The sequence below is a fragment of the Electrona antarctica genome (genome assembly GCF_951216825.1).
Source record: "Electrona antarctica genome assembly, chromosome: 2".
NCBI classification, from domain to species: Eukaryota; Metazoa; Chordata; class Actinopteri; order Myctophiformes; family Myctophidae; genus Electrona; species Electrona antarctica.
This window is the reverse complement of record NC_136807.1, coordinates 111,640-136,474: the sequence shown is the minus strand read 5'-3', so window position 1 is coordinate 136,474 and position 24,835 is coordinate 111,640. Positions and strand designations below refer to the sequence as shown.

General features: G+C 43.6%; 1 long non-coding RNA gene across 1 annotated transcript; it reads right to left on the bottom strand.

Annotated features, from left to right (window-relative positions):
- Positions 1-23,882: 23,882 nt before the first annotated feature.
- LOC306938280 lies at positions 23,883-24,581 on the bottom strand. The gene is made up of 3 exons (XR_013791701.1): positions 24,438-24,581; positions 24,080-24,277; positions 23,883-23,987 (listed from the first exon to the last, which is right to left on the bottom strand). It is a non-coding gene; the product is annotated as an uncharacterized lncRNA (long non-coding RNA).
- Positions 24,582-24,835: the final 254 nt, after the last annotated feature.

The following is a 24,835-nucleotide window of genomic DNA, read 5'->3' as shown; positions in this document are numbered from 1 at the left end:
AGTGTTCTGCTCCACAGCAGCTCTGCTCCACAGTGTTCTGCTCCACAGTGTTCTGCTCCACAGCAGCTCTGCTCCACAGTGTTTTGCTCCACAGTGTTCTGCTCCACAGCAGCTCTGCTCCACAGTGTTCTGCTCCACAGTGTTCTGCTCCACAGCAGCTCTGCTCCACAGTGTTTTGTTAATTTAAACTGACAAAGTGACGTTTCGGCGATGAAGGCCAGTCATGGCCAAAACGTTGTCACGTTTTTTGTCACTTTGTCAGTGTTTAAATAAACAAAACACTGGAGCAGAGCTGAAATATATAAAATATACAGTATAGTCATTAGCATTACTTTCTTTCTTACAGACCTCACACTTCTGTCTCAGAAGAGTGACAGACCTGATTGAGCTCCGACTGGTTGCTGGTTGTTTGATTGGAGACCACCTGATGACCTCTTCCAGGCCAAGGCTTCACCCATTAGGAATGGATTACATTTGCATCTTCGATGTTTTTACAAACTGACCTCCCTGGGCAACCAGTGACCTCCAGGGAGGAAGAGAGACTCGATAGGACAGATTCAACGACAACAACTACGACAGTGACAGACGCAGAGAAGGCTCCCTTGACTCAAATACACCAAAGCCAAGTGTGGACAAGGACGGATACATGCACACCACACAGACGAACAGTCTGGTGAGACATAGGAGGACACTAGGCAGGAGGCAAACCATTGTCCTAGAGACCTCAGTGCCTGCTATCCTCCAAGAACGCACAAGGCAGGAGAGAAAAGGACAGTGGGCGGGTGTGGTCAGCACTGGTTTGCTCTCACTTCCCTGTTGGCCAGGTGTGGTGGGGGGCTGGGCCTGGTGCTGGCCAGTGCTGGCTTCGGGGGACTACTCCCGTGTCCACGACACACCACTACACCTCTCCGCTACCGGGGGCGCCACGGTGGCAGTGGCCACTGCTCTGGCAGCAGTGCCGGCCTCGTACGCCCTAGCAACTTGAGGAGAGGTGCTTGGCAACTGTGCTGCTGTAGCCAACGGGGTGCGAGCGTCATAGCAGTGGTCTTTTGTTAAGTGATCTGATATTAGACGGTGGTACGGGGTCAACAAGTCTCTGAAAAAAAGTATTTTCAATGTATAACCAAAACAAAACCCAATGAATTATTTAACTGACCCAAGTTGGACATTTGTTAAGGGCCAGGATGAGGTGGTGGTGCCGGCGGTAACATATTTAAGACTATGATTCAGGGTACATTCAGGAGCTACCCCAAAAATAGTGTACTATGCTGAGTTTCTCTCAAGTGAATGTGTGTTCTTGATATAGACTTACGTTTCCAATGGTGCTCAAGTGAATTGATTTCACTGCATTAGTTGTATGTACACCTATGAGTTTCAAGCAAAAGCAGAGAATCCAAATCAACAGGCAAAGACTGAAAAATGGTCAGACAGGCTTTCAATGGTTTTCAGTGTTAAATTATTAATTAAATCAAATGTAGGTGTTCTTTTGCACTAAATGTCAAAGACACAATCGGGTGTTCATGATCTCTCAGCCAACATAGAAATCCAGGGATTGGCTTAACTACTACCACTCTGAATTGCAAGAAAGGGCACAAATTGATTTATACTTGTATATCTTTACTGATTTGTGGTCCCTGTACCAGAAGTCCAATTTGGCACTTTATTCTCAGAGGTGAGGTCAGTGTAAACGCTTCTTTAAATTGTAAGCATTACTTATGTTCAGTGTGGGTTGAACAGAAATACAATCGGACTGTAGGCCTATAGACTGGATGTACTATAAGATGTTTCTTCAAGATGTAATATAATTCTTCAAGTTATTCAATACTGTGTTTATGGTTGTAAACATCAAACACTTTTTAAAGGAATTAACCTCAGACACGTACAAAGGGCATGTTGTGTGTAAACACCTGTGTTTCTGTCAGCTGGAGATATCAGCCTTTCCATTTGCATTACCTTTTTTGCAACCTGATTCTGATGGGGTTTTCTCGGTCGGCCCTGGAATGGTTCAATACATTGTCCTTCTAGACAGACATGAGAGAGATAGAAGGTCTTGTCCTGGCCCCCAAATCTGGGTTGGAGCAGATGTGTTTAATGGTGAGTACTGTAGCTGTGCTGTGCCTGTGTAAGAAGGTGCCTTTTTGTTTTGAAAACGGTGCATATTTTATCTGTGGGAAGGGACACAAGTACATTAGTTAGGATATAAGTTATTAGTGAAGATTCACTGCTGTCCCAACTAAGAAGCTAGAAACAAGAAAGACAAGTTTTTCCCAATCTCAAATTGGCAATGTTAGTATTGAGGCATGACATAACATGTGTTAAAGAGGTTTTTGTTTTGTTTACCAGATAAGTGACACCCCTTCGGAGGACTTGTTCTGTTCTAAAAAGTAACAGGTCTATTTGGCTGTATATATTGGGCAATTCTGATGACCTCACAGATTCACAGTTGTGTTTCTGGTTTCTAGCTTTACTGGGAGATTGTCACCATTGGCATAACTATGTTTGAACTGTCACAAATAACTGTCCACCAGGGGGTCTGCACAGCAGAGGCTTTGATGGTTCTGTGGGTAGAGATGAAGTCATCTCCATTGTTTCATCTTAATCTTTTCTTAGTTTACCAACAATTTTTTTTTTTTTTTTAAAGCTGACTTTGGCTAACATGCAGCTATCTCTCCATGTTTTATCTCTCTTCTACACAGTCCACTGAGACAGCTATCTCTCCATGTTTTATCTCTCTTCTATCCAGTCCACTGAGACAGCTATCTCTCCATGTTTTATCTCTCTTCTATCCAGTCCACTGAGACAGCTATCTCTCCATGTTTTATCTCTCTTCTATCTAGTCCACTGAGACAGCTATCTCTCCATGTTTTATCTCTCTTCTACCAGTCCACTGAGACAGCTATCTCTCCATGTTTTACCTCTCTTCTATCCAGTCCACTGAGACAAGTTCACATTATTAGTGAGACTGTTGGCTGAATTGAGTGCAATTCTTTTTTCTTTTCCATAGCCATTGTTTCTTGCTTATTTCTCTATGCACCAACACACCGTGACACACTCCTATACTTTGTACTGTGCATATTGTTCAGTTAACTTTTAGTGATTTTTTTTTTTACTTAAGGTCGCAGGGAGTACATTGTGGACTGTAGACGAGAAGCTATATATTGTCCTGCTCTGTGCACATCAGGCTGAATTTATAGTGCATTTTTATTTTATTTTTTAGTGTGTGCATTTCAAGTGTGGAGCTATTTCTGCCTGGTTCTTATTTTGAAAGGATTGGAGAAAATGAACAACCCCATTTTGATTGCTAATAAGAAATGGAACATATTGTCTGTACGTTACAATTAAAACAAATATTATGTATTATTATATTTATTTTAAAAAAGAGTATATGTTTGAATTACTTACACCTAGCATAGCTGTATTATTTAGTTAAGTTTATTTTTTTAAACGTAATTCTGTCCCATTTTCTTTTTATTTGAACACCATGTTCTAATATCATCTATTCTGTACAAGACTGAATAATTACTGTGACACTGCAATCCAATCCTGTCTGGTCCTCATGCTCTAACAGGCATGCTGGTGTTAGGAGTGTAGACCACACACACACACACACACACACACACACACACACACACACACACACACACACACACACACACACACACACACACACACACACACACACACACACACACACACACACACACACACACACACACACACACACACACACACACACACACACACACACCTTAAATGTCTACAATATAAAACAATGCTGCTGCTGTGCTGATAATAATATACAAACATAATCACCAAGCATTCACTTCTATGAAACATCAATAGGTATATTAGCGAAATTACACTAAAACACATTGATAAGGTGATTCAAATTAAATATGATGATAATAACAAGCTATTTGTATTCAACTGAATGCATATAGGCTATTATCGCGAGAATCTCAGTTCTTAACAGCTTGTCAATGAATTCTCGCGATACTGCCCGGTCAGAAACTCGTATTGTGCTCTTTCGAGACGTAAATATAATTATATCGTTTGCAAATCATAAAACAACGTATCCGAAAATAACCTGTGACATGTCTTCTTTCATCTGTCAGCATCGATATTTTTTGAGTGGTGCAAACCACTCCAATAACCAGCTTTGTCTGTACCCGTGTCTGTACCCCTGTACCTGTACACCTGTACGTGGCCCCACGTACAGATGAGCATGGTTTGCTATGGTTAGTGTGTGACGTCACTGCACCACTCAGTTCACACGGGTGTGATTTTTTAGAAGGGCATAGTCATTAATATCGATGTTTTTTCATGCCTTGTCCGCTGGACTCCATTGCATCCCATGCATTCTGTCAACATCCGGTTCAGGAACGGTCCCTAATCGGAGTCCCCAGTAGCGCTAGAGGCCGCCATTACACCGGCCCCATGAAGTGAACGGAGTTTGCAGAACTCTGTCTATTTCTAAGGCTCTGCCTATGCCATAAAAAGCATAGGTGAGTTGCGTGATTTCTTTCTACGTCCGATTTTAGACAGAGACCCGCCCTTGGTGACGCCCCACGCGTCTGATTGGCCAGAACTCGTTGTTGAAACAGAGATGGCGGCGCCCGTGACAGATGATGACAGAATTTGTAAAATGAACAGAATGGGACAGAATGTCGTAGTATTCGAAAGGCACAGATGACGCTCCAGAATTAAAGGCAAACGAATATTGTTTATGCGGTTTGCTTTGATTGAATGAATTGTGATTCGATCTGGGTGTTCTAATAAATACAGTGTTTGTGTTGATTTACAGTTCAATGCAAGATAAACCACATATTGACAAACTGATGAGAAAGTCATTGACTAACAGCTTTATTATTTGAAATATCATAGGCTAGCTTTCTGCCTTTGTGTTTGATGTTTTCTAATATTTAGATAACAACATCCTCAGCAGCTATGCAGAAGTCAGAGTCTCACTACCAAGCACACCTCGGTTGATGGAATGGTTGAAGTGCACTATTCTCAATATACAGTACGGGCGACAAGGGATTCAGCAAGAAAAGTGATCTACAGAGAGAGATTCACAAGAGAATACATACATTAGCGAAACCCTTTCAATGTAAAACGTGCAACATGAAATTCAGTCGAAAAGGCCTGAATAGACACAAGAAAACGCACAGAAACCCAAGACACCAATGTACCATTTGCAGTGGCCGATTCAGATCCAGATGTATGCTAAAATGTCACAGCCGTGACGTTCATGGAGCTATTCCTGTAAATGGTGCACAATAAAATTCAGTCGTCCACATGACCTGCGGAGACACCTCCTAAACTCCTGCCGTGCACAATCCCACCTTGCCTACCTCCGGGTAAATGACAAAAAAATTACTACAAATATTTTAAGAATTGCAATGTAAATTGATTCCAATTTAAGTAATTCCAAACCCAACGTGTCCATTTTTTTAAAAAGTGACATATGCATGGTTTTCATATCTAAATATGGTCACTAATATTAGTCTTTTAGCGACTGAAGGGAGTCAAAACAACTTTCCCTTTCCCAAAAACTGTCATGGCAGCTAGCTTGTTTACAATCGAAACGGACGTCCTCTATCTGACTTCTTCCAAATAAGAGCCACTTGTAATGATTAGTCAACACTAGTTTTATTTCTAAGTATTACTTACAGGACATTAGGCACGTTGGGTGCCTGGATCAGCTCAGCTGAATGTTATACATGTCTACATGTCGAAGTGTCCTTGGGCAAGACACTGAACCCCAAATTGCTCCCGATGTGCTGGTTGGTACCTTGCATGGCTTCCGCCGCAATCGGTGTATGAATGTGTGTGTGAATGGGTGAATGTAATGCACAATCTATGTAAAGCGCCTTGGATAAAGACGCTATATAAATGCACCATTTACCATTTTATGTCAGGAGGAGGAATTTCTACATTCCTGCCTCAGCTGTCGGTATGCAAATGCACTTGGCCTGCCTTTGATACAATTTCAATTTACAATTTAGGCATTTAGCAGACGCTCTTAATCCAGAGCGATTTACATTTAGGCATTTAGCAGACGCTCTTAATCCAGAGCGACTTACATTAGGCAAGAACAAAAGTATGGGAATACATCACATATATAAAATGCATTTATCAAGAAACATGCGTAAGCTAAGAACGTAACTAGAACATATCTATATAATGACACTATACATATTAAATATACATATATACTATACTATGCTATACATAATGTACTATGATGTGCTATGACTACATACAATGCAATTATTGTGCTGTCTACATGACATGCTATAAGTCTGTTTCAAATGCTATCTAAGTCTAAAAAGTGCTATCTAAGGGGGTAGGATAAGTGCTATGGGCCATGATGGAGTCTGAAAAGGTGGGTCTTCAGACTACGGCGGAAGATTGGGAGTGATGCTGCAGTTCTGATTGCAACGGGGAGTGCATTCCACAGTTTTGGGGCCAGAAGGGAGAAGAGTTTGGGACGTGTGGAGCGTTGTCCAGGCGTTTTTAGTGAGGGTACTTCCAGCTTTCCTGCGTTGGCTGATCTGAGTGCGCGGGAGGGTTTGTAGGGTTCAATCATGCTTGCAAGATTTGGGGGAGCCATACCTTTGGTTGCTTTGAATGCCAGCATCAGAGTTTTGTATTCTGTGCGGGCAGCGACTGGGAGCCAGTGCAGGGAGCGGAGCAGGGGGGAGACATGTGAGAATTTTGGCTGGTTGAAGACCAGACGAGCTGCGGCGTTTTGGATTAGTTGGAGAGGCTTAAGTGCACATGCCGGTAGGCCAGTAAGGAGCGAATTACAATAGTCAAGTTTTGACAAGACTGTTGTCTGGATTAGGAGCTGGGCTGATTCCTGGGTGAGGAACGGTCTAATTCGTCGTATGTTATAGAGTGTGAACCTACAGGATCGAGTGACAGCTGTGATGTGAGTTTTAAACGAGAGCTGACTGTCCAGGACAACACCAAGGTTCCTGGCTGTTGGGACAGACGTTACCAGGGCGTTGTCTACGGAAATAGTTAGCTCCCGCATAGGGCAGGACTTAGCTGGGAAGAAGAGAAGCTCAGTCTTGTCTGGGTTCAGCTTGAGGTGGTTGGAGGACATCCACTGTGAGATGTCAGCCAGGCATGCAGTGATGCGCTCTTCCACCTGAGTGGCAGAGGGGGGGAAGGATAGAAACAGTTGTGTGTCATCGGCATAGCAGTGATAGGATATATTGTGAGCAGAGATCTGTCGCGCACACAACGTTTTGACGACGCACGCGCACTGGCGTACCAGTTATGTGCAGGCCTGCCAATAAATGTATTGTGATTTATTTAATCACAATACATTTATTGGCAGGCCTGCACATAAGGTGATATTTGTACACATGTAATGTCTGACTACTTAATTGTTTTAAAAAATATATTTTTCATTGTGGGACTGCAATTTGAACCAATTCGGTAGAATGGCTCATATCGAGTGTAAAAATATGACTTTTTTTGTACTCCAGGAAGGCAGGACTCAGGAGGGAGGTAGTCCAGGAAGCCAGGACTCAGGAGGGAGGTAGTCCAGGAAGCCAGGACTCAGGAGGGAGGTAGTCCAGGAAGCCAGGACTCAGGAGGGAGGTAGTCCAGGAAGGCAGGACTCAGGAGGGAGGTAGTCCAGGAAGCCAGGACTCAGGAGGGAGGTAGTCCAGGAAACCAGGAGGGAGGTAGTCCAGGACTCAGGAGGGAGGTAGTCCAGGACTCAGGAGGGAGGTAGTCCAGGACTCAGGAGGGAGGTAGTCCAGGACTCAGGAGGGAGGTAGTCCAGGAAGCCAGGACTCAGGAGGGAGGTAGTCCAGGACTCAGGAGGGAGGTAGTCCAGGAAGCCAGGACTCAGGAGGGAGGTAGTCCAGGAAGCCAGGACTCAGGAGGGAGGTACTCCAGGAAGCCAGGACTCAGGAGGGAGGTACTCCAGGAAGCCAGGACTCAGGAGGGAGGTAGTCCAGGACTCAGGAGGGAGGTAGTCCAGGACTCAGGAGGGAGGTAGTCCAGGAAGGCAGGACTCAGGAGGGAGGTAGTCCAGGAAGCCAGGACTCAGGAGGGAGGTAGTCCAGGAAGCCAGGACTCAGGAGGGAGGTAGTCCAGGAAGGCAGGACTCAGGAGGGAGGTAGTCCAGGAAGCCAGGACTCAGGAGGGAGGTAGTCCAGGACTCAGGAGGGAGGTAGTCCAGGAAGCCAGGACTCAGGAGGGAGGTAGTCCAGGAAGCCAGGACTCAGGAGGGAGGTAGTCCAGGAAGCCAGGACTCAGGAGGGAGGTAGTCCAGGACTCAGGAGGGAGGTAGTCCAGGACTCAGGAAGGAGGTAGTCCAGGAAGCCAGGACTCAGGAGGGAGGTAGTCCAGGACTCAGGAGGGAGGTAGTCCAGGACTCAGGAGGGAGGTAGTCCAGGAAGCCAGGACTCAGGAGGGAGGTAGTCCAGGACTCAGGAGGGAGGTAGTCCAGGACTCAGGAGGGAGGTAGTCCAGGAAGGCAGGACTCAGGAGGGAGGTAGTCCAGGAAGCCAGGACTCAGGAGGGAGGTAGTCCAGGAAGCCAGGACTCAGGAGGGAAGTAGTCCAGGACTCAGGAGGGAGGTAGTCCAGGACTCAGGAGGGAGGTAGTCCAGGAAGCCAGGACTCAGGAGGGAGGTAGTCCAGGACTCAGGAGGGAGGTAGTCCAGGACTCAGGAGGGAGGTAGTCCAGGAAGCCAGGACTCAGGAGGGAGGTAGTCCAGGACTCAGGAGGGAGGTAGTCCAGGACTCAGGAGGGAGGTAGTCCAGGACTCAAGAGGGAGGTAGTCCAGGACTCAGGAGGGAGGTAGTCCAGGAAGGCAGGAGGGAGGTAGTCCAGGACTCAAGAGGGAGGTAGTCCAGGACTCAGGAGGGAGGTAGTCCAGGAAGGCAGGAGGGAGGTAGTCCAGGACTCAGGAGGGAGGTAGTCCAGGAAGGCAGGAGGGAGGTAGTCCAGGACTCAGGAGGGAGGTAGTCCAGGACTCAGGAGGGAGGTAGTCCAGGAAGGCAGGAGGGAGGTAGTCCAGGACTCAGGAGGGAGGTAGTCCAGGACTCAGGAGGAAGGTAGTCCAGGAAGGCAGCAAGAATAAGGACATCCAAACCAAGCCATTTCCTCGTTCCACGTTCCGGGTGATCAGAGTTCACATAGACGGTGAACGTGGCTTCAGTCCATAGACGGTGAGTGGTGAACGTGGCTTCAGTCCATAGACGGTGAGTTGTGAATGTGGCTTCAGTCCATAGACGGTGAGTGGTGAACGTGGCTTCAGTCCATAGACGGTGAGTGGTGAACGTGGCTTCAGTCCATAGACGGTGAGTGGTGAACGTGGCTTCAGTCCATAGACGGTGAGTGGTGAACGTGGCTTCAGTCCATAGACGGTGAGTGGTGAACGTGGCTTCAGTCCATAGACGGTGAGTGGTGAACGTGGCTACAGTCCATAGACGGTGAGTGGTGAACGTGGCTTCAGTCCATAGACGGTGAGTGGTGAACGTGGCTTCAGTCCATAGACGGTGAGTGGTGAACGTGGCTTCAGTCCATAGACGGTGAGTGGTGAACGTGGCTTCAGTCCATAGACGGTGAGTGGTGAACGTGGCTTCAGTCCATAGACGGTGAGTGGTGAACGTGGCTTCAGTCCATAGACGGTGAGTGGTGAACGTGGCTTCAGTCCATAGACGGTGAGTGATAAACGTGGCTTCAGTCCATAGACGGTGAGTGGTGAACGTGGCTTCAGTCCATAGACGGTGAGTGGTGAACGTGGCTTCAGTCCATAGACGGTGAGTGTTGAACGTGGCTTCAGTCCATAGACGGTGAGTGGTGAACGTGGCTTCAGTCCATAGACGGTGAGTGGTGAACGTGGCTTCAGTCCATAGACGGTGAGTGGTGAACGTGGCTTCAGTCCATAGACGGTGAGTGGTGAACGTGGCTTCAGTCCATAGACGGTGAGTGGTGAACGTGGCTTCAGTCCATAGACGGTGAGTGGTGAACGTGGCTTCAGTCCATAGACGGTGAGTGGTGAACGTGGCTTCAGTCCATAGACGGTGAGTGGTGAACGTGGCTTCAGTCCATAGACGGTGAGTGGTGAACGTGGCTTCAGTCCATAGACGGTGAGTGGTGAACGTGGCTTCAGTCCATAGACGGTGAGTGATGAACGTGGCTTCAGTCCATAGACGGTGAGTGGTGAATGTGGCTTCAGTCCATAGACGGTGAGTGGTGAACGTGGCTTCAGTCCATAGACGGTGAGTGATGAACGTGGCTTCAGTCCATAGACGGTGAGTGGTGAACGTGGCTTCAGTCCATAGACGGTGAGTGGTGAACGTGGCTTCAGTCCATATTGACGATGATCATAGTGTGTGTGTGCTACTGAAACTAATACATACATTTGTTTTCAGAACTCAAGCAGGACCTAACCAAAGGTGAGCCTAGATGACATGCCCACAAGGCCCTGACACATTGACGCCAGCGAGTTTGACTGTTCTTGACTATTTAATCAAAACTGTTTTCTAGAACTAGTTGAGTTGCAATGCAAGTTTAGAATAAAAAAGGTAATACATTTTGGATGGTGTGTGCCACGCATAAATTCTCCTGTCCAAAATAGAACTGAAGTTAAGTTTGTAGAACTGAAGTTAAGTTTGTCGTTTTGTCTGAGTTTGTCTGAGATCTCTTTCTTTTTTCTTCTGAAGATGCAAGTAGGCCGGGCGCAGCGCACGCTTGCGAACAGCAGCAATACGTTTGGTTTGATTGATGTATTGTATATATATGTGTTTCAAGCCTTATGACCTGCTGTAAAACCAATTGCCCTTCAGGGACACTAATAAATAACCTTGAACCTTGAGATGTAGCAGCCTAGATATCTGAGATGTAGTGAGCCTAGATGACATGCCCACATTAAGGCCCGGACACACTGAAAGATGTAGTGAGCCTAGATGACATGCCCACAAGGCCCTGACACACTGAAAGATGTAGTGAGCCTAGATGACATGCCCACATTAAGGCCCTGACACACTGAAAGATGTAGTGAGCCTAGATGACATGCCCACATTAAGGCCCTGACACACTGGAAGATGTAGTGAGCCTAGATGACATGCCCACAGGGCCCTGACACACTGGAAGATGTAGTGAGCCTAGATGACATGCCCACAAGGCCCTGACACACTGAAAGATGTAGTGAGCCTAGATGACATGCCCACAAGGCCCGGACACACTGAAAGATGTAGTGAGCCTAGATGACATGCCCACAAGGCCCTGACACACTGAAAGATGTAGTGAGCCTAGATGACATGCCCACAAGGCCCTGACACACTGAAAGATGTAGTGAGCCTAGATGACATGCCCACAAGGCCCGGACACACTGAAAGATGTAGTGAGCCTAGATGACATGCCCACAAGGCCCGGACACACTGAAAGATGTAGTGAGCCTAGATGACATGCCCACATTAAGGCCCTGACACACTGAAAGATGTAGTGAGCCTAGATGACATGCCCACAAGGCCCTGACACACTGAAAGATGTAGTGAGCCTAGATGACATGCCCACAAGGCCCTGACACACTGGAAGATGTAGTGAGCCTAGATGACATGCCCACATTAAGGCCCGGACACACTGGAAGATGTAGTGAGCCTAGATGACATGCCCACATTAAGGCCCGGACACACTGGAAGATGTAGTGAGCCTAGATGACATGCCCACATTAAGGCCCTGACACACTGAAAGATGTAGTGAGCCTAGATGACATGCCCACAAGGCCCTGACACACTGAAAGATGTAGTGAGCCTAGATGACATGCCCACATTAAGGCCCTGACACACTGGAAGATGTAGTGAGCCTAGATGACATGCCCACATTAAGGCCCGGACACACTGGAAGATGTAGTGAGCCTAGATGACATGCCCACATTAAGGCCCTGACACACTGAAAGATGTAGTGAGCCTAGATGACATGCCCACATTAAGGCCCTGACACACTGAAAGATGTAGTGAGCCTAGATGACATGCCCACAAGGCCCGGACACACTGAAAGATGTAGTGAGCCTAGATAACATGCCCACATTAAGGCCCGGACACACTGAAAGATGTAGTGAGCCTAGATGACATGCCCACAAGGCCCTGACACACTGGAAGATGTAGTGAGCCTACAGTAGATGACATGCCCACAAGGCCCTGACACACTGAAAGATGTAGTGAGCCTAGATGACATGCCCACAAGGCCCTGACACACTGAAAGATGTAGTGAGCCTAGATGACATGCCCACATTAAGGCCCTGACACACTGAAAGATGTAGTGAGCCTAGATGACATGCCCACAAGGCCCTGACACACTGAAAGATGTAGTGAGCCTAGATGACATGCCCACATTACGGCCCGGACACACTGAAAGATGTAGTGAGCCTAGATGACATGCCCACATTACGGCCCGGACACACTGAAAGATGTAGTGAGCCTAGATGACATGCCCACATTAAGGCCCGGACACACTGAAAGATGTAGTGAGCCTAGATGACATGCCCACATTAAGGCCCTGACACACTGAAAGATGTAGTGAGCCTAGATGACATGCCCACAAGGCCCTGACACACTGAAAGATGTAGTGAGCCTAGATGACATGCCCACATTACGGCCCGGACACACTGAAAGATGTAGTGAGCCTAGATGACATGCCCACATTACGGCCCGGACACACTGAAAGATGTAGTGAGCCTAGATGACATGCCCACATTAAGGCCCGGACACACTGAAAGATGTAGTGAGCCTAGATGACATGCCCACATTAAGGCCCGGACACACTGAAAGATGTAGTGAGCCTAGATGACATGCCCACAAGGCCCTGACACACTGAAAGATGTAGTGAGCCTAGATGACATGCCCACAAGGCCCGGACACACTGAAAGATGTAGTGAACCTAGATGACATGCCCACATTAAGGCCCTGACACACTGAAAGATGTAGTGAGCCTAGATGACATGCCCACAAGGCCCTGACACACTGAAATATGTAGTGAGCCTAGATGACATGCCCACAAGGCCCTGACACACTGAAAGATGTAGTGAGCCTAGATGACATGCCCACAAGGCCCTGGCACACTGGAAGATGTAGTGAGCCTAGATGACATGCCCACATTAAGGCCCTGAGACACTGAAAGATGTAGTGAGCCTAGATGACATGCCCACAAGGCCCTGACACACTGAAATATGTAGTGAGCCTAGATGACATGCCCACAAGGCCCTGACACACTGAAAGATGTAGTGAGCCTAGATGACATGCCCACAAGGCCCTGGCACACTGGAAGATGTAGTGAGCCTAGATGACATGCCCACATTAAGGCCCGGACACACTGAAAGATGTAGTGAGCCTAGATGACATGCCCACATTAAGGCCCTGACACACTGAAAGATGTAGTGAGCCTAAATGACATGCCCACATTAAGGCCCTGACACACTGAAAGATGTAGTGAGCCTAAATGACATGCCCACAAGGCCCTGACACACTGGAAGATGTAGTGAGCCTAGATGACATGCCCACATTAAGGCCCGGACACACTGAAAGATGTAGTGAGCCTAGATGACATGCCCACATTAAGGCCCGGACACACTGAAAGATGTAGTGAGCCTAGATGACATGCCCACATTAAGGCCCTGAGACACTGAAAGATGTAGTGAGCCTAGATGACATGCCCACAAGGCCCTGACACACTGAAAGATGTAGTGAGCCTAGATGACATGCCCACAAGGCCCTGACACACTGGAAGATGTAGTGAGCCTAGATGACATGCCCACAAGGCCCTGACACACTGAAAGATGTAGTGAGCCTAGATGACATGCCCACATTAAGGCCCTGAGACACTGAAAGATGTAGTGAGCCTAGATGACATGCCCACAAGGCCCTGACACACTGGAAGATGTAGTGAGCCTAGATGACATGCCCACATTAAGGCCCTGAGACACTGAAAGATGTAGTGAGCCTAGATGACATGCCCACATTAAGGCCCTGACACACTGGAAGATGTAGTGAGCCTAGATGACATGCCCACAAGGCCCTGACACACTGGAAGATGTAGTGAGCCTAGATGACATGCCCACAAGGCCCTGACACACTGAAAGATGTAGTGAGCCTAGATGACATGCCCACATTAAGGCCCGGACACACTGGAAGATGTAGTGAGCCTAGATGACATGCCCACATTAAGGCCCTGACACACTGGAAGATGTAGTGAGCCTAGATGACATGCCCACATTAAGGCCCGGACACACTGGAAGATGTAGTGAGCCTAGATGACATGCCCACATTAAGGCCCTGACACACTGAAAGATGTAGTGAGCCTAGATGACATGCCCACATTAAGGCCCTGAGACACTGGAAGCGGCATTGACGCCAGCGAGTTTGACTGTTCCCGTCTAGACAACATGTCTAGGTGTTTCAATTTCAACCCTGTACATCATGTAAAGAACTGACACAACATGTCTAGGTGTTTCAACCCCGTACACCATGTAAAGAACTAACAACATGTCTAGGTGTTTCAACCCCGTACACCATGTAAAGAACTAACAACATGTCTAGGTGTTTCAAACCCTGTAAAGTGTAGAAACTGGAGAATTAGTTGATATACAATAAGATCATCTGTGTCAATGTTTCCATCTGTAACTCAGAGTTTAAAGCTCACAATGTGTCGCGTTGCGACGCATTGTGAGCTTGTAGATCATCTATTTTCAAATGGCCGAAATGTATAGGGTTGAAGTGGTTAATGTATGTTTTCTAATCAAAATTTAAATCTCCAAAGTAAACTAAAGTTTTCAAATAATTGTAGTGAAGTAAAAAAAAAAGTAAACATTTTTGGCTCTGAGATGTAGTGGAGTAGAAGTGAAAGTACTGGAAATTGGAAATACTCAAGTAAAGTAGAAATACCTAATTGTACTTAAGTACAGTACCTAAGTAAAAGTACTTAGTTACTTTCCACTACTGACTAATAGCCACTTAATTCTGGACCGTGTGTCCCTTTAATGGCCTGCATGCTCTCTTGCCATTGGCTGTGGAAGCCATCCTCAGCATCTGTCAACTTCTATATATACACAGTGTAATGGTCAAAGAAATGTTGTGTGCACTCTTAGGCCTGACTCACACCTTTACAACAGACTGATGTATGCTTGTTGTATGAGGCCTCACTCACACGGTCGCAACAGATTGCTGTATGCTTGTTGTATACAAAGGGTGTGACACAGCTTGCCCCAATGCATTTCCAATGGGAGTCACATGGTTTGACACAACATTTGTGTTGTATGAGGGGGAGGGGCGCAGTCGAAACACAGCCGAAAGCCATACTACAGCTTGTAGTACAAGCTGGACTACAAACCATGTGACTTCCATTGGAAATGCATTGGGGCGGCCATGACACTCACAACATTCATACAACAAGCATGCATCAATGTTTTAAAGGTCTGAGTGAGGCCTTAGGCCTGACTCACACCTTTACAACAGACTGATGTATGCTTGTTGTATGAGATGTATAGCTGATGCACGCTCACAATGCATTTCCAATGGGAGTCACATGGTTTGACACAACATTTGTGTTGTATGAGGGGGAGGGGGGCAGTCGAAACACCGCCGAAAGCCATACAACACAAATGTTGTGTCAAACCATGTGACTCCCATTGGAAATGCATTGCGAGCTTGCATCAGCTATACATCTCATACAACAAGCATGCATCAATGTTGTATGCTAGATGTAAAGGTGTGAGTCGGGCCTTATCCAACACACATCAGGCATGAAATTGAATCCTTTTGCTCGCCGCTATCTGATGGGTTGTGTATGAAATGGAACACGGCATGAGTGGAAAGGTCATTCACCAGTGACCCTCTGAATGCAGGAATGAATGCATTTCTGCATCAACATTTTAGAGATGGTTAGAGGTGAAGGTGTCGTTTATCACAGTCACAAACAACATGCATGTACTTGCACGCACATTATGCACACGTGTGTACAAATACACAGGTGTATTCACAGATACTGTGTACGCACGTGTGTTTACATGAAGTAATGTGTCAGGAAAAATTCTGTTGGTGTATATATATATAACAAGATCGCACGTGTACATACGCTGATGTTCTTCTTTGCTCTTTTTTGCAGCTTATTTTGCTCTCTCTCTCTCTCTCTCTCTCTCTCTCTCTCTCTCTCTCTCTCTATCTCTCTCTCTCTCTCTCTCTATCTCTCTCTCTCTCTGTCTCTCTCTCTCTCTCTCTGTCTGTCTCTCTCTCTCTCTCTCTCTCTCTCTCTCTCTCTCTCTCTCTCTCTCTCTCTCTCTCTCTCTCTCTCTACCAGGCCCAAGGCATGGGGAGAGAGTATGTTTTGCTCTCCGTCCGTCCGTCTGTTTTTTCATGAGTTTTATTCAATGGTCTAATTTCCGACTAGGCCTATTGGCCCGTAACCTCCAACTCCTATTGGCCCGTAACCTCCAACTCCTATTGGCCCGTAACCTCCAACTCCTATTGGCCCGTAACCTCCAACTCCTATTGACCCAGATTCGGCACAAACAAGGGACTAAATTATTTTCGCTCCTATGCCACCAAAATGTGGAACGCCCTACCAACAGTCATTAAGACATGCAAATCCCTTGACTCCTTCAAAACCGCTCTCAAAGGGCACCTACGGATGGCTGCAATTCGAAACTGGACCCCGTAAAATCTGAATCCCCCCCCCCCCCTTTTTCCCTCACTGTATATGTTTCTTTTCCCTTTTTACCTCCATTATGATGAATTCCTGTTCTGTTCTTTGTCTATATAGAAGTGTCTATTTGTAAGTCTCTAAATGTTTTGATGAATTGAACATGGTGGACCCTCTTGTAAACAAGTGTAATGCTTAATTGGGTCGTCCACTCACAGTTAACAGCCTTTGTATTGAGTTTGTGCTTGAAATGTACTGTAATTCTGCAAACTGTTAATACATATTTCAATCAATCAATCAATCAATCAAAGCCTGTAACCTCCAACCCTCATTTGCATTTAATTTCTGGTGGAGTGACAATGGCTTCCACTTTAAGAATATACACACAGACACAATATTACATATTGGATGCTGATTGGGTCGCCACTCGTCTGGAATGATTGAGAAACCAATGCTAGTGATTGTATAGGTCTACACTCTACAGTATAATTAACATACATGCTAGTGATTGCCTTGCACGGCGTTAAAATCACTATCTGTGCAGTGTAACAGCCTTTAGATTTGAGAGATGATAAATATTGATATAATGAAATAAAATGAATGGGTGTGAGTGGACGTGACTTCAACCCAAAGAGGAAAAGGTAATACTTTAGTGACATCTACTGGACACAGAAGAGCAGTGCATGGGAGTTTGAGTAATTCGTTTAAATTAGCTTCAGTGCCTAAATGGATTTTTTTGTTCATGTGGTCTGAGAGGTGGGGTGGAATAGAATAGAAACAAATGCAGCACTGTGCATTGAACAATTCATAATTATACTGACCAGTTTTTGTGATTTTTCGATTAACCTTTTCACATTTTTCAATTCTGAACAAAAAAAGGAAAGAATAGCAAATTTCTGTTTGCTGGAATCAAATCACAAACATGTTTTTATATGTTGGATTCAGATTCAAATAAGGCAATTATACTAAGGTCCCCTGACCCTATATGTCTTATGAAACCATCAACTATAGCATGTTGTCACATGACTATTCTGTTCCCTGGTCACATGGTTAAATCACATGGTCTTGGTCCTTCTACAACTTCAAAATAAAATACTAGAAGTTAGGCAGGCTTGAAGACAGATAGATTGATAGATTGACAGACAGACAAAAAGACAGACAGGCAGACAGGCAGACAGACAGACAGACAGACAGGCAGACAGGCAGGCAGACAGACAGACAGACAGACAGACAGACAGACAGACAGACAGATAGACGCTTTTTCGTCATGCTTTTTCGTCACGCTTTTTCGTCACGCTTTTCCGTCACACTGGCTCTTCTATCATTATCTTTTTTGCTTATTGTACACATCAAGCACAGTGGCTCACTGGGTACAGAGCCTGCCTGGGAATCAGGAGGCCACAGGTTCAAGTCCTGGCTCTGACATAGTGCCCCAAAATCATGAAAAAAGGACATACTATAGTATGCTGTCTGAAACCATGAACTATAGTAGGCCTTTCGTGATTTTCAACTTTTTTCAAATCCTCCAAAATCACGAAAAATGACATGCTATAGTATGCCATCTGAAACCAAATATGAGAAATGTATAATGGCAGATATTGGCACGTCAAAAAAGAACTTTCACCTAGAAACTCCATTCACACTTTTTATAATTCAGCTTACTGTGGAGACACATGCTGGAACCTTTTACTTTGAAATGTTTTGTAGTTTCTGAGTTATTTAACTTAAACGCCCAATGCATTCTCAATGGCAATAGCACAAACTTTGGCATGCTACTAGTCCTACATACTTACACCTAGAAATCCCCATCAAACCTATTTAGGTTCATCTTATGGTGGACATGTTTGCCTGAAAAGGAATCTTTGAAATGTTTCATAGTTTTAGAAATATAGTGCTTTCAAATTTGAGAAATGTACAATGGGGCTCAATGGCAGATATTGGCAAGTAAAGATTTGAGTGGGGTTTGAACCGACAACCTCCAGATCATGTAACGAGTGTGCTAAGTCACTGAGGTACTTGCTACCTGCCAAAACACAGTTTGCCTTTCCCTTTGAGTAACAACACTCATACAAAAATAAAATACAAAAAATAAAATAAAATAACAGGAGATTTGTCTATTGTTTATTTTGCTGATGTTTATCTCTAGAGGTTTGAATGCTTATGAACCACAATGGAAACAAGTCTATCATTATCTTTTTTGCTTTTTGTACACAGCAAGCACAGTGGCTCACTGGGTACAGAGCCTGCCTGGGAATCAGGAGGTTTGAATGCTTATGAACCACAATGGAAACAAGTCTATCATTATCTTTTTTGCTTTTTGTACACAGCAAGCACAGTGGCTCACTGGGTACAGAGCCTGCCTGGGAATCAGGAGGCCACAGGTTCAAGTCCTGGCTCTGACATAGCCCCAAAACCATGAAAAAATGACATACTATAGTATGCTGTCTGAAACCATGAACTATAGTAGGCCTTTCGTGATTTTCATCTTTTTTTCAAATCCTCCAAAATCACGAAAAACGACATGCTATAGTATGCCGTCCGAAACCATGGACTATAGTATGTCGTTTTTTCGTGATTTTCAACTTTTTTCAAATCCTCCAAAATCACGAAAAATGACATGCTATAGTATGCCATCCAAAACCGTCGTTTTTTCGTGATTTTCATCTTTTTTTCAAATCCTCCAAAATCACGAAAAACGACATGCTATAGTATGCCGTCCGAAACCAAATATGAGAAATGTATAATGGCAGATATTGGCACGTCAAAAAAGCACTTTCACCTAGAATCTCCATTCACACTTTTTATAATTCAGCTTACTGTGGAGACACATGCTGGAACTTTTTACTTTGAAATGTTTTGTAGTTTCTGAGTTATTTAACTTAAACGCCCAATGCATTCTCAATGGCAATAGCACAAACTTTGGCATGCTACTAGTCCTACATAATTACACCTAGAAACCCCCTTCAAACCTATTTAGGTTCATCTTATGGTGGACATGTTTGCCTGAAAAGGAATCTTTGAAATGTTTCATAGTTTTAGAAATATAGTGCTTTCAAATTTGAGAAATGTACAATGGGGCTCAATGGCAGATATTGGCACGTCAAAAAAGCACTTTCACCTAGAAACTCCATTCACACTTTTTATAATTCAGCTTACTGTGGAGACACATGCTGGAACTTTTTACTTTGAAATGTTTTGTAGTTTCTGAGTTATTTAACTTAAACGCCCAATGCATTCTCAATGGCAATAGCACAAACTTTGGCATGCTACTAGTCCTACATACTTACACCTAGACACCCCATTCAAACCTATTTAGGTTCATCTTACGGTGGACATGTTTGCCTAAAAAGGAATCTTTGAAATGTTTCATAGTTTTAGAAATATAGTGCTTTCAAATTTGAGAAATGTACAATGGGGCTCAATGGCAGATATTGGCAAGTAAAGATTTGAGTGGGGTTTGAACCGACAACCTCCAGATCATGTAACGAGTGTGCTAAGTCACTGAGGTACTTGCTACCTGCCAAAACGCAGTTTTGCCTTTCCCTTTGAGTAACAACACTCATACAAAAATAAAATACAAAAAATAAAATAAAATAACAGGAGATTTGTCTATTGTTTATTTTGCTGATGTTTATCTCTAGAGGTTTGAATGCTTATGAACCACAATGGAAACAAGTCTATCATTATCTTTTTTGCTTTTTGTACACAGCAAGCACAGTGGCTCACTGGGTACAGAGCCTGCCTGGGAATCAGGAGGCCACAGGTTCAAGTCCTGGCTCTGACATAGTGCCCCAAAATCATGAAAAAATGACATACTATAGTATGCTGTCTGAAACCATGAACTATGGTAGGCCTTTCGTGATTTTCATCTTTTTTTCAAATCCTCCAAAATCACGATAAATGACATGCTATAGTATGCCATCCAAAACCGTCGTTTTTTCGTGATTTTCATCTTTTTTTCAAATCCTCCAAAATCACGAAAAACGACATGCTATAGTATGCCTTCCGAAACCAAATATGAGAAATGTATAATGGCAGATATTGGCACGTCAAAAAAGCACTTTCACCTAGAAACTCCATTCACACTTTTTATAATTCAGCTTACTGTGGAGACACATGCTGGAACCTTTAACTTTGAAATGTTTTGTAGTTTCTGAGTTATTTAACTTAAACGCCCAATGCATTCTCAATGGCAATAGCACAAACTTTGGCATGCTACTAGTCCTACATACTTACACCTAGAAACCCCCTTCAAACCTATTTAGGTTCATCTTATGGTGGACATGTTTGCCTGAAAAGGAATCTTTGAAATGTTTCATAGTTTTAGAAATATAGTGCTTTCAAATTTGAGAAATGTACAATGGGGCTCAATGGCAGATATTGGCACGTCAAAAAAGCACTTTCACCTAGAAACTCCATTCACACTTTTTATAATTCAGCTTACTGTGGAGACACATGCTGGAACCTTTAACTTTGAAATGTGTTGTAGTTTCTGAGTTATTTAACTTAAACGCCCAATGCATTCTCAATGGAAATAGCACAAACTTTGGCATGCTACTAGTCCTACATACTTACACCTACACACAAGAAAAAAACGGTTCTATATAGAACCAAAAGTGGTTTTTTGGCTCGTAATCATAGGGGAACCATTTTTGGTGCTATATAGCACCAAATTTTAAAGGTGCTATATAGCACCTTTGTCAAATGGTGCTATATAGTACTGATTGTTAAAGGTGCTATATAGCACCTTTGTCAAATGGTGCTATATAGTACTGATTGTTAAAGGTGCTATATAGCACCTTTGTCAAATGGTGCTATATAGTACTGATTGTTAAAGGTGCTATATAGCACCTTTGTCAAATGGTGCTATATAGTACTGATTGTTAAAGGTGCTATATAGCACCTTTGTCAAATGGTGCTATATAGTACTGATTGTTAAAGGTGCTATATAGCACCTTTGTCAAATGGTGCTATATAGTACTGATTGTTAAAGGTGCTATATAGCACCAATATGTAAAGGTGCTATATAGCACCTTTGCCAAAGGGTATAGCACCTTTAATGATAGGGGCTAAATAGCACCCTTTGCAGGGTGCTATTTAACACCTGTTAAAGGTGCTATATAGCACCAATATTTAAAGGTGCTATATAGCACCTTTGCCAAAGGGTATAGCACCTTTAATGATAGGGGCTAAATAGCACCCTTTGCAGGGTGCTATTTAACACCTGTTAAAGGTGCTATATAGCACCAATATTTAAAGGTGCTATATAGCACCTTTGCCAAAGGGTATAGCACCTTTAATGATAGGGGCTAAATAGCACCATTTGTCTTAAAGGGTGCTATATAGCACCTTTAAGACAAATGGTGCTAAATGGAACAAAAGGTCGCTATATAGCACCAGAGGTGCCAAATAGCACTATATTGTTTACACGTTAGTCATGCCAGATACCATAGATGACTTAATATGCTTCTAAATCACACTTCTACTCAAAACATTCTAAATGGGGCTTAGAATCCTGTACTAAAAGCACATTGAGAAACACAATACATAACTTTAAAAAAAATCTAATGTATTCATTTCAGCAAATAAATTAAGTATAATACAAATGTCCTCTGTATCATTACAATAAATAGACCACAATACAATTCATTGCTGTCAGAAACCTTTTTTTTCAAAGGATTCAAATTAAAAAATAGCTGATCTACAAGCTCAAAATGAATTGTGATGCATTGAGCTCAGTTATTTCATCAATTATTGAATTTGAATAATAATGTATTAATAAATAAAACTATAGTACAAATATCCTCTGTATCATTACAATACATATACAGATCACAATACAGTATATACAGTGAAGAAAGTAGTCCGCACACAGGCTTTGCTCCAGTAGTGTTTTATTTAATTTTAAAACACCATAAGTTTGAGGTTGTCCTGCTTTACAAATATATTGAACCCATAACCTTTTACTATAAAACTGAAAGCAGATCTCCTTAAAAGGGATAGTTCTGATTTGTTTTAACTTAAGCTGTATGAAATACTTGACATATAATATATAAATAAATAAATAAATAAAATGCACTAATATTTTAGAAATAGGTCAACAATAGAAATGACGTTAGTTTTGTGGATTCATTTACTTTTAATGCATGGCCCCCTGTGCCCCCCACAAAATGACCGGAACTACTTACTATTTCACAAAAACCAGAGCAGAACTCCCACCACGAGACTCAATCGGGCAATCAAATCTGAACTATCCCTTTAAAGTTCTTCTCTGTGAAACAACATATATAATAGTCAACAACACACTTGACTGTTTTTGACAGGATCAGGATTTCTAAAACAAAATGTACACTGTACAAGTGGCCATCCAGACATAGAGAGAGAATACTGACTCCTACATACATGCTAGTCATAGATGGAGTTGTACACTCGTTTTACTGTGACAGGAAGTTTGCCTGCATCCTTCAATTTCAGAACAACACACTCCAAAAAGGTCAGTGTCTTTTTCAGTCCTTTAGGGTACTGGATTCTGAACACAAAATATATGCACAGTAGGAGTCCCAGTGCCATTGAGATGTCCACACTCTCCTCTGTGATTACCTGGTCATCCATCGACAGCATGATGTGGTCATATTTCATGGGGTGACCCTCCCTGCAGCCTTTCAGCATCATCTTTGGTGTCGACATGTCAGTGCTGGTCTGAGCTTGGCCCTGGGGAGAGGGAATACCATTAACCATCAGACAAACACATACCCTTTGGCTAGTCTCCTGCAGAGCCACCGTGTCAAAAACAGAAACAACCATATGATAATATAAAAACTAATGCAATAATAAAATGTGCTTCAATTACATAGTGCTTCTCACACTAGTGAACAGTTCATGGCTCACCTCAACTTCAAACAGCAACTCTGGTTTCTCCTTGAATAGTGCAGGCAAGAGCAGAATTGCTGCTTCCGTTAGGAGGCCTTAATGAAAAAAAATACAATAATTTATTATAATAATGTTATTTTCATAATCCTTTAAAATCACAAGAACAAATGTCAGTCAAGTAGTGAGTGAGTGAGTGAGTTAGTGATTCAGGGTGCTACTGCCATCAGTCAGTTATTGTGACTTGAAAATCTAACCAGTTCAAATTACCATAGATTCATGCAATTACCTGTTTTCAGTTTGTCTTCTGCACAGTCATCAATCATGCACATTAACTTATTCTTCAGGGGACTTCGTGAAACCCGAATGATTCAAGGTGCCATCACAGCGAGCTTATTGAGGATTTGTTGGTCCACATCAACGTTGGCGATATCTCTCAGATCCCAAGCGAGCTTTAGAAGGCAAAGTAAAAGAAACGTGTATAAAATATAGTCATAACTCATGCAATTAAATAAGGAGACAATTGACACATTATTGTACTTACTATTTTGGATAGTCTGAGACATGGGAACTCAGAGAGCGTCTCTTCTGTGCTGTGGTTGGACACAAAGTTTCTGCGGTACAATTTGATTCGTGTCAACCTTTCTTTGAGGAGCTCTAGGTCTGGACGGAACTTCTCTGTTTCCTCTTTCATGACTCTCAAATGTTCTTTAATGCTTCGGTCATCTTCTCCTGCATCAATCTATAAATCAAACAAGTTCTACAGATTCAAGTAAATTGCATAAAATTGTTGAAAAATACAACACATTGGACCTTTAAACGTATCAGCATAAAGGTCCCAACATTCATTCTGCGCTCAGACTCAGACTAGTTTTCTGCTAAAACAGATTGACAGTTTTTACCATGGTGCTTGGATTAACCTCAGCTGTCTCTGTCTGACGAGGTCGCTTCCTTCCAGTCCATTTTTCTGTTATTCGTGCCATTTCATTGTTAGACACAAGTAGCTTCCTTTCTTTTTTAAATTTATTATGCAGTGAATCAAGCATGGCATCCTGTGAAACAAAGTTTTTCAAGTTGTTAAAGATGAATAGAAACACTAGAATGCATCTCTTACTAGAAACCCCTTACTAAAAAGTATGGGGAAAAAGTGTCCCTATTCTGACACTCACTGAAAATAGCAGATCTACAAGCTCACAACGTGTCACCCTGCAACACATTGTGAGTTTATCATTTTGATTGGATATTGTTGGTCGAGAGAATTGGTGTAGAAGGTGGAAAAAGAGCAAATCAGGCATAGAGC